Source organism: Ranitomeya imitator, chromosome 1, assembly GCF_032444005.1.
Source record: "Ranitomeya imitator isolate aRanImi1 chromosome 1, aRanImi1.pri, whole genome shotgun sequence".
Taxonomy (NCBI): Eukaryota; Metazoa; Chordata; class Amphibia; order Anura; family Dendrobatidae; genus Ranitomeya; species Ranitomeya imitator.
The window spans coordinates 587191338-587202028 of record NC_091282.1 but is presented as its reverse complement, the minus strand read 5'-3'; positions in this window follow the sequence as shown (position 1 = coordinate 587202028).

Below are 10691 nucleotides of genomic sequence, written 5' to 3'. Positions count from 1 at the left end.
GAGTGTAGGGTATAGAGTGTAAGGTATAAAGTGTAGGGTGTAGAGTGTAGGATATAGAGTGTAGGGTATAGAGTGTAAGGTATAGAGTGTAGGGTTTAGAGAGTAGGGTATAGAGTGTAGAGTGTAGGGTATAGAGTGTAGAGTGTAGGGTATAGAGTGTAGGGTATAGAGTGTAGAGTGTAGGGTATAGAGTGTAGGGTTTAGAGAGTAGGGTATAGAGTGCAGAGTGTGGGGTAGAGAGTGTAGAGTGTAGGGTATAGAATGTAGGGTATAGAGTGTAAAGTGTAGGGTATAAAGTGTAGAGAGTAGGGTATAGAGTATAGGGTATAGAGTGTAGGTCATAGAGTGTAGGGTATAGAGTGTAGAGTTTTGGGTGTAGAGTGTAGGGTATAGAGTGTATGTTATAGAGTGTAGGGTATAGAGTGCAGAGTGTAGGGTATAGTGTGTAGGGTATAGAGTGTAGGGAATAGATTGTAGGGTATAGAGTGTAGAGTATAGGGTATAGAGTGTAGGGTATAGAGTGTATGGTATAGAGTGTAGAGTGTAGGGTATAGAGTGTATAGTGTAGGGTATAGAGTGTATGGTATAGAGTGTAGGGAATAGAGTGTAGAGTGTAGAGTATAGAGTGTATGGTATAGAGTGTAGGGTATAGAGTGTAGAGTGTAGGGTATAGAGTGTAGGGTATAGAGTGTAGGATATAGCGTGTAGAGTGTAGGGTATAGAGTGTAGGGTATAGAGTGTAGGGTATAGAGTGTAGGATATAGAGTGTAGAGTGTAGGGTATAGAGCGTAGGGTATAGAGTGTAGGGTATAGAGTGTAGAGTGTAGGGATTAGAGTGTAGGGTATAGAGTGTAGGGTATAGAGTGTAGAATGTACGGTATAGAGTGTAGGGTATAGAGTATAAAGTGTAGAGTATAGGGTATAGTGTGTAAAGTGTAAAGTGTAGGGTATAGAGTGTAGAGTGTAGGGTATAGAGTGTAGGGTATAGAGTGTATGGAATAGAGTGTAAGGTATAGAGTTTAGAGTGCAGAGTGTAGAGTGTAGGGTATAGAGTGTAGAGTATAGGGTATAGAGTGTAGGGTATAGAGTGTATGGAATAGAGTGTGGAGTGTAGAGTGTAGGGTATAGAGTGTAGGGTATAGAGTGTATGGAATAGAGTGTAGGGTATAGAGTGTAGGGTATAGAGTGTAGAGTGTAGGGATTAGAGTGTATGGTATAGAGTGTAGGGTGTAGAGTGTATGCTATAGAGTGTGGGGTATAGAGTGTAGAGTGTAGGGTATAGCGTGTATGGTATAGAGTGTAGGGTGTGGAGTGTATGGTATAGAGTGTAGAGTATAGAGTGTATGGTATAGAGTGTAGAGTGTAGGGTATAAAGTGTAGGGCATAGAGTGTAGAGTGTAGAGTGTAGGGTATAGAGTGTAGAGTGTAGGGTATAGAGTGTATGGTATAGAGTGTAGAGTGTAGGGTATAAAGTGTAGAGCATAGAGTGTAGAGTGTAGAGTGTAGGGTATAGAGTGTAGAGTGTAGGGTATACAGTGTAGGTTATAGAGTGTAGGGTATAGAGTGTACGGTATAGAGTGTATGGTATAGAGTGTATGGTATATAGTGTAGGGTATAGAGTGTTTGTTATAGAGTGTAGGGTATAGAGTGTAGCGTGTAGGGTATAGATTGTAGACTGCAGAGTGTAGGGTATAGAGTGCAAGGTATAGAGTGTAGTGTATAGAGTGTATGTTATAGAGTGTAGGGTATAGAGTGTAGAGTGTAGGGTATAGAGTAGGGTATAGAGTGTAGGGTATAGATTGTAGGGTATAGAGTGTAGAGTGTAGGGTATAGAGTGTAGGGTATTGTATGTATGGTATAGAGTGTAGAGTGTAGGGTATAGACTGTAGGGTATAGAGTGTATGGTATAGAGTGTATGGTATAGAGTGTAGGTTATAGAGTGTAGAGTGTAGGGTATAGAGAGTGGGGTATAGAGTGTAGGGTATAGAGTGTAGGGTATAGATTGTAGGGTATAGAGTGTAGAGTGTAGGGTATAGGGTGTAAGGTATAGAGTGTATGTTATAGAGTGTAGAGTGTAGGGTATAGAGTGTATAGTGTAGGGTATTGAGTGTAGGGTATAGAGTGTATGGTATAGAGTGTAGGGAAAAGAGTGTAGAGTGTAGGGTATAGAGTGTATGGTATAGAGTGTAGGGTATAGAGTGTAGAGTGTAGGGTATAGAGTGTAGGGTATAGAGTTTAGGGTATAGAGTGTAGGGTATAGATTGTAGAGTGTAGGGTATAGAGTGTAGGGTATAGAGTGTAGGGTATAGAGTGTAGAGTGTAGGGATTAGAGTGTAGGGTATAGAGTGTAGGGTATAGAGTGTAGAATGTCCGGTATAGAGTGTAGGGTATAGAGTATAGAGTGTAGGGTATAGAGTGTAGGGTATAGAGTGTAAAGTGTAGAGTGTAGGGTATAGAGTGTAGAGTGTAGGGTATAGAGTGTAGGGTATAGAGTGTATGGAATAGAGTGTAGGGTATAGAGTGTAGAGTGTAAGGTATAGAGTGTAGGGTATAGAGCGTAGGGTGTAGGGTATATAGTGTAGGGTATAGAGTGTAGGGTATAGAGTGTAGAGTGTAGGGTATAGAGTGTATGGTATAGAGTGTAGGGTGTAGAGTGTAGGGTATAGAGTGTATGGTATACAGTTTAGAGTGTAGAGTGTAGGGTATAGAGTGTAGGGTATAGAGTGTATGGTATAGAGTGTAGGGTATAGAGTGTAGAGTGTAGGGTATAGAGTGTAAAGTGTAGAGTGTAGGGTATAGAGTGTAGAGTGTAGGGTATAGAGTGTAGGGTATAGAGTGTATGGAATAGAGTGTAGGGTATAGAGTGTAGAGTGTAAGGTATAGAGTGTAGGGTATAGAGCGTAGGGTGTAGGGTATATAGTGTAGGGTATAGAGTGTAGGGTATAGAGTGTAGAGTGTAGGGTATAGAGTGTATGGTATAGAGTGTAGGGTGTAGAGTGTAGGGTATAGAGTGTATGGTATACAGTTTAGAGTGTAGAGTGTAGGGTATAGAGTGTAGGGTATAGAGTGTATGGAATAGAGTGTAGGGTATAGAGTGTGAGGTATAGAGAGTAGGGTGTAGGGTATAGAGTGTAGGGTATAGAGTGTAAGGTATAAAGTGAAGGGTGTAGAGTGTAGGGGATAGATTGTAGGGTATAGAGTGTAGGGTATAGAGGGTAGGGTATAGAGTGTATGATGTAGAGTGTAGAGTGTAGGGTATAGAGTGTAAGGTATAAAGTGTAGGGTGTAGAGTGTAGGATATAGAGTGTAGGGTATAGAGTGTAAGGTATAGAGTGTAGGGTTTAGAGAGTAGGGTATAGAGTGTAGAGTGTAGGGTATAGAGTGTAGAGTGTAGGGTATAGAGTGTAGGGTATAGAGTGTAGAGTGTAGGGTATAGAGTGTAGGGTTTAGAGAGTAGGGTATAGAGTGCAGAGTGTGGGGTAGAGAGTGTAGAGTGTAGGGTATAGAATGTAGGGTATAGAGTGTAAAGTGTAGGGTATAAAGTGTAGAGAGTAGGGTATAGAGTATAGGGTATAGAGTGTAGGTCATAGAGTGTAGGGTATAGAGTGTAGAGTTTTGGGTGTAGAGTGTAGGGTATAGAGTGTATGTTATAGAGTGTAGGGTATAGAGTGCAGAGTGTAGGGTATAGTGTGTAGGGTATAGAGTGTAGGGAATAGACTGTAGGGTATAGAGTGTAGAGTATAGGGTATAGAGTGTAGGGTATAGAGTGTATGGTATAGAGTGTAGAGTGTAGGGTATAGAGTGTATAGTGTAGGGTATAGAGTGTATGGTATAGAGTGTAGGGAATAGAGTGTAGAGTGTAGAGTATAGAGTGTATGGTATAGAGTGTAGCGTATAGAGTGTAGAGTGTAGGGTATAGAGTGTAGGGTATAGAGTGTAGGATATAGCGTGTAGAGTGTAGGGTATAGAGTGTAGGGTATAGAGTGTAGGGTATAGAGTGTAGGATATAGAGTGTAGAGTGTAGGGTATAGAGCGTAGGGTATAGAGTGTAGGGTATAGAGTGTAGAGTGTAGGGATTAGAGTGTAGGGTATAGAGTGTAGGGTATAGAGTGTAGAATGTACGGTATAGAGTGTAGGGTATAGAGTATAAAGTGTAGGGTATAGAGTATAGGGTATAGTGTGTAAAGTGTAAAGTGTAGGGTATAGAGTGTAGAGTGTAGGGTATAGAGTGTAGGGTATAGAGTGTATGGAATAGAGTGTAAGGTATAGAGTTTAGAGTGCAGAGTGTAGAGTGTAGGGTATAGAGTGTAGAGTATAGGGTATAGAGTGTAGGGTATAGAGTGTATGGAATAGAGTGTGGAGTGTAGAGTGTAGGGTATAGAGTGTAGGGTATAGAGTGTATGGAATAGAGTGTAGAGTGTAGGGTATAGAGTGTAGGGTATAGAGTGTAGAGTGTAGGGATTAGAGTGTATGGTATAGAGTGTAGGGTGTAGAGTGTATGCTATAGAGTGTGGGGTATAGAGTGTAGAGTGTAGGGTATAGCGTGTATGGTATAGAGTGTAGGGTGTGGAGTGTATGGTATAGAGTGTAGAGTATAGAGTGTATGGTATAGAGTGTAGAGTGTAGGGTATAAAGTGTAGGGCATAGAGTGTAGAGTGTAGAGTGTAGGATATAGAGTGTAGAGTGTAGGGTATAGAGTGTATGGTATAGAGTGTAGAGTGTAGGGTATAAAGTGTAGAGCATAGAGTGTAGAGTGTAGGGTATAGAGTGTAGAGTGTAGGGTATACAGTGTAGGGTATAGAGTGTAGGGTATAGAGTGTAGAGTATAGAGTGTAGAGTGTAGGGTATAGAGTGTACGGTATAGAGTGTATGGTATAGAGTGTATAGTATATAGTGTAGGGTATAGAGTGTTTGTTATAGAGTGTAGGGTATAGAGTGTAGCGTGTAGGGTATAGATTGTAGACTGCAGAGTGTAGGGTATAGAGTGCAAGGTATAGAGTGTAGTGTATAGAGTGTATGTTATAGAGTGTAGGGTATAGAGTGTAGAGTGTAGGGTATAGAGTAGGGTATAGAGTGTAGGGTATAGATTGTAGGGTATAGAGTGTAGAGTGTAGGGTATAGAGTGTAGGGTATTGTATGTATGGTATAGAGTGTAGAGTGTAGGGTATAGACTGTAGGGTATAGAGTGTATGGTATAGAGTGTATGGTACAGAGTGTAGGGTATAGAGTGTAGAGTGTAGGGTATAGAGAGTGGGGTATAGAGTGTAGGGTATAGAGTGTAGGGTATAGATTGTAGGGTATAGAGTGTAGAGTGTAGGGTATAGGGTGTAAGGTATAGAGTGTATGTTATAGAGTGTAGAGTGTAGGGTATAGAGTGTATAGTGTAGGGTATTGAGTGTAGGGTATAGAGTGTATGGTATAGAGTGTAGGGAAAAGAGTGTAGAGTGTAGGGTATAGAGTGTATGGTATAGAGTGTAGGGTATAGAGTGTAGAGTGTAGGATATAGAGTGTAGGGTATAGAGTTTAGGGTATAGAGTGTAGGGTATAGATTGTAGAGTGTAGGGTATAGAGTGTAGGGTATAGAGTGTAGGGTATAGAGTGTAGAGTGTAGGGATTAGAATGTAGGGTATAGAGTGTAGGGTATAGAGTGTAGAATGTCCGGTATAGAGTGTAGGGTATAGAGTATAGAGTGTAGGGTATAGAGTGTAGGGTATAGAGTGTAAAGTGTAGAGTGTAGGGTATAGAGTGTAGAGTGTAGGGTATAGAGTGTAGGGTATAGAGTGTATGGAATAGAGTGTAGGGTATAGAGTGTAGAGTGTAAGGTATAGAGTGTAGGGTATAGAGCGTAGGGTGTAGGGTATATAGTGTAGGGTATAGAATGTAGGGTATAGAGTGTAGAGTGTAGGGTATAGAGTGTATGGTATAGATTGTAGGGTGTAGAGTGTAGGGTATAGAGTGTATGGTATACAGTTTAGAGTGTAGAGTGTAGGGTATAGAGTGTAGGGTATAGAGTGTATGGTATAGAGTGTAGGGTATAGAGTGTAGAGTGTAGGGTATAGAGTGTAGGGTATAGAGTGTAGGGTATAGAGTGTATGGTATAGAGTGTAGGGTATAGAGTGTAGAGTGTAGGGTATAGAGTGTAGGGTATAGAGTGTAGGATATAGAGTGTATGGTATAGAGTGTAGGTTATAGAGTGTAGAGTGTAGGGTATAGAGTGTAGGGTATAGAGTGTAGGGTATAGAGTGTAAGGTATACATTGTAGGGTATAGAGTGTATAGCGTAGAGTATAGAGTGTAGGGTATAGAGTGTATGGTGTAGAGTGTAGGGTATAGAGTGTATAGTGTAGGGTATAGAGTTTAGGGTATAGAGTGTATAGTATAGAGTGTAGGGTATAGAGTGTAGGGTATAGAGTGTGGGGTATAGAATGTATGGTATAGAGTGTATGGTATAGAGTGTATGGTGTAGAGTGTATGGTATAGAGTGTAGGGTATAGAGTGTATGGTATAGAGTGTAGGGTATAGAGTGTAGAGTGTAGGGTATAGAGTGTAGGGTATAGAGTGTAGGGTATAGAGTGTAGGGTAAAGATTGTAGGGTATAGAGTGTAGAGTGTAGGGTATAGAGTGTAGGGTATAGAGTGTATGGTATAGAGTGTAGAGTGTAGGGTATACAGTGTATAGTGTAGGGTATAGAGTGTAGGGTATAGAGTGTATGGTATAGAGTGTAGGGAATAGATTGTAGAGTGTATGGTATAGAGTGTAGGGTATAGAGTGTAGAGTGTAGGGTATAGAGTGTAGGGTATAGAGTGTAGGGTATAGAGTGTAGGGTGTAGAGTGTAGGGTATAGAGTGTAGGGTATAGAGTGTAGGGTATAGAGTGTAGAGTGTAGGGATTAGAGTGTAGGGTATAGAGTGTAGGGTATAGAGTGTAGAATGTACGGTATAGAGTGTAGGGTATAGAGCATAGAGTGTAGGGTATAGAGTGTAAAGTGTAGAGTGTAGGGTATAGAGTGTAGAGTGTAGGGTATAGAGTGTAGGGTATAGAGTGTATGGAATAGAGTGTAGGGTATAGAGTGTAGAGTGTAGGGTATAAAGTGTAGGGTATAGAGCGTAGTGTGTAGGGTATAGAGTGTAGGGTATAGAGTGTAGGGTATAGAGTGTAGAGTGTAGGGTATAGAGTGTATGGTATAGAGTGTAGGGTGTAGAGTGTAGAGTATAGAGTGTAGAGTGTAGGGTATAGAGTGTAGAGTGTAGGGTACAGAGTGTAGGGTATAGAGTGTAGAGTGTAGGGAATAGAAAGTAGGGTATAGAGTGTAAAGTGTATGGTATAGAGTGTAGGGGACAGAGTGTATGGTATGGAGTGTATGGTATAGAGTGTAGGGTAGAGAGTGTAGGGTATAGAGTGTAAAGTGTAGGGTATATAGTGTAGGGTGTAGAGTGTAGGGTATAGAGTGTAGGGTATAGAGTGTAGAGTGTATGGTATAGAGTGTAGGGGATAGAGTGTATGGTATAGAGTGTATGGTATAGAGTGTATGGTATAGATTGTAGGGTATAGAGTGTAGGGTATAGAGTGTAGAATGTCCGGTATAGAGTGTAGGGTATAGAGTATAGAGTGTAGGGTATAGAGTGTAGGGTATAGAGTGTAAAGTGTAGAGTGTAGGGTATAGAGTGTAGAGTGTAGGGTATAGAGTGTAGGGTATAGAGTGTATGGAATAGAGTGTAGGGTATAGAGTGTAGAGTGTAAGGTATAGAGTGTAGGGTATAGAGCGTAGGGTGTAGGGTATATAGTGTAGGGTATAGAGTGTAGGGTATAGAGTGTAGAGTGTAGGGTATAGAGTGTATGGTATAGAGTGTAGGGTGTAGAGTGTAGGGTATAGAGTGTATGGTATACAGTTTAGAGTGTAGAGTGTAGGGTATAGAGTGTAGGGTATAGAGTGTATGGTATAGAGTGTAGGGTATAGAGTGTAGAGTGTAGGGTATAGAGTGTAGGGTATAGAGTGTAGAGTGTAGGGTATAGAGTGTATGGTATAGAGTGTAGGGTGTAGAGTGTAGAGTATAGAGTGTAGAGTGTAGGGTATAGAGTGTAGAGTGTAGGGTACAGAGTGTAGGGTATAGAGTGTAGAGTGTAGGGTATAGAAAGTAGGGTATAGAGTGTAAAGTGTATGGTATAGAGTGTAGGGGACAGAGTGTATGGTATGGAGTGTATGGTATAGAGTGTAGGGTAGAGAGTGTAGGGTATAGAGTGTAAAGTGTAGGGTATATAGTGTAGGGTGTAGAGTGTAGGGTATAGAGTGTAGGGTATAGAGTGTAGAGTGTATGGTATAGAGTGTAGGGGATAGAGTGTATGGTATAGAGTGTATGGTATAGAGTGTATGGTATAGATTGTAGGGTATAGAGTGTAGGGTATAGAGTGTAGAATGTCCGGTATAGAGTGTAGGGTATAGAGTATAGAGTGTAGGGTATAGAGTGTAGGGTATAGAGTGTAAAGTGTAGAGTGTAGGGTATAGAGTGTAGAGTGTAGGGTATAGAGTGTAGGGTATAGAGTGTATGGAATAGAGTGTAGGGTATAGAGTGTAGAGTGTAAGGTATAGAGTGTAGGGTATAGAGCGTAGGGTGTAGGGTATATAGTGTAGGGTATAGAGTGTAGGGTATAGAGTGTAGAGTGTAGGGTATAGAGTGTATGGTATAGAGTGTAGGGTGTAGAGTGTAGGGTATAGAGTGTATGGTATACAGTTTAGAGTGTAGAGTGTAGGGTATAGAGTGTAGGGTATAGAGTGTATGGTATAGAGTGTAGGGTATAGAGTGTAGAGTGTAGGGTATAGAGTGTAGGGTATAGAGTGTAGGGTATAGAGTGTATGGTATAGAGTGTAGGGTATAGAGTGTAGAGTGTAGGGTATAGAGTGTAGGGTATAGAGTGTAGGATATAGAGTGTATGGTATAGAGTGTAGGTTATAGAGTGTAGAGTGTAGGGTATAGAGTGTAGGGTATAGAGTGTAGGGTATAGAGTGTAAGGTATACATTGTAGGGTATAGAGTGTATAGCGTAGAGTATAGAGTGTAGGGTATAGAGTGTATGGTGTAGAGTGTAGGGTATAGAGTGTATAGTGTAGGGTATAGAGTTTAGGGTATAGAGTGTATAGTATAGAGTGTAGGGTATAGAGTGTAGGGTATAGAGTGTGGGGTATAGAATGTATGGTATAGAGTGTATGGTATAGAGTGTATGGTGTAGAGTGTATGGTATAGAGTGTAGGGTATAGAGTGTATGGTATAGAGTGTAGGGTATAGAGTGTAGAGTGTAGGGTATAGAGTGTAGGGTATAGAGTGTAGGGTATAGAGTGTAGGGTAAAGATTGTAGGGTATAGAGTGTAGAGTGTAGGGTATAGAGTGTAGGGTATAGAGTGTATGGTATAGAGTGTAGAGTGTAGGGTATACAGTGTATAGTGTAGGGTATAGAGTGTAGGGTATAGAGTGTATGGTATAGAGTGTAGGGAATAGATTGTAGAGTGTATGGTATAGAGTGTAGGGTATAGAGTGTAGAGTGTAGGGTATAGAGTGTAGGGTATAGAGTGTAGGGTATAGAGTGTAGGGTGTAGAGTGTAGGGTATAGAGTGTAGGGTATAGAGTGTAGGGTATAGAGTGTAGAGTGTAGGGATTCGAGTGTAGGGTATAGAGTGTAGGGTATAGAGTGTAGAATGTACGGTATAGAGTGTAGGGTATAGAGCATAGAGTGTAGGGTATAGAGTGTAAAGTGTAGAGTGTAGGGTATAGAGTGTAGAGTGTAGGGTATAGAGTGTAGGGTATAGAGTGTATGGAATAGAGTGTAGGGTATAGAGTGTAGAGTGTAGGGTATAAAGTGTAGGGTATAGAGCGTAGTGTGTAGGGTATAGAGTGTAGGGTATAGAGTGTAGGGTATAGAGTGTAGAGTGTAGGGTATAGAGTGTATGGTATAGAGTGTAGGGTGTAGAGTGTAGAGTATAGAGTGTAGAGTGTAGGGTATAGAGTGTAGAGTGTAGGGTACAGAGTGTAGGGTATAGAGTGTAGAGTGTAGGGTATAGAAAGTAGGGTATAGAGTGTAAAGTGTATGGTATAGAGTGTAGGGGACAGAGTGTATGGTATGGAGTGTATGGTATAGAGTGTAGGGTAGAGAGTGTAGGGTATAGAGTGTAAAGTGTAGGGTATATAGTGTAGGGTGTAGAGTGTAGGGTATAGAGTGTAGGGTATAGAGTGTAGAGTGTATGGTATAGAGTGTAGGGGATAGAGTGTATGGTATAGAGTGTATGGTATAGAGTGTATGGTATAGATTGTAGGGTATAGAGTGTAGGGTATAGAGTGTAGAGTGTAGGGTATAGAGTGTAGAGTGTAGGGTATAGAGTGTAGGGTATAGAGTGTAGGGTATAGAGTGTAGGGTGTAGAGTGTAGGGTATAGAGTGTAGGGTATAGGGTGTAGGGTATAGAGTGTAGGGTGTAGAGTGTAGGGTATAGAGTGTAGGGTATAGAGTGTAGGGTATAGAGTGTAGGGTATAGCGTGTAGGGTATAGAGTGTAGGGTATAGAGTGTAGGGTATAGAGTGTAGGGTATAAAGTGTAGAGTGTAGGGTATAGAGTGTAGAGTATAGAGTGTAAAGTGTAGAGTGTAGGGTATAAAGTGTAGAGTGTAGGGTATAGAGTGTAGGGTATAGAGTGTAGGGTATAGAGTGT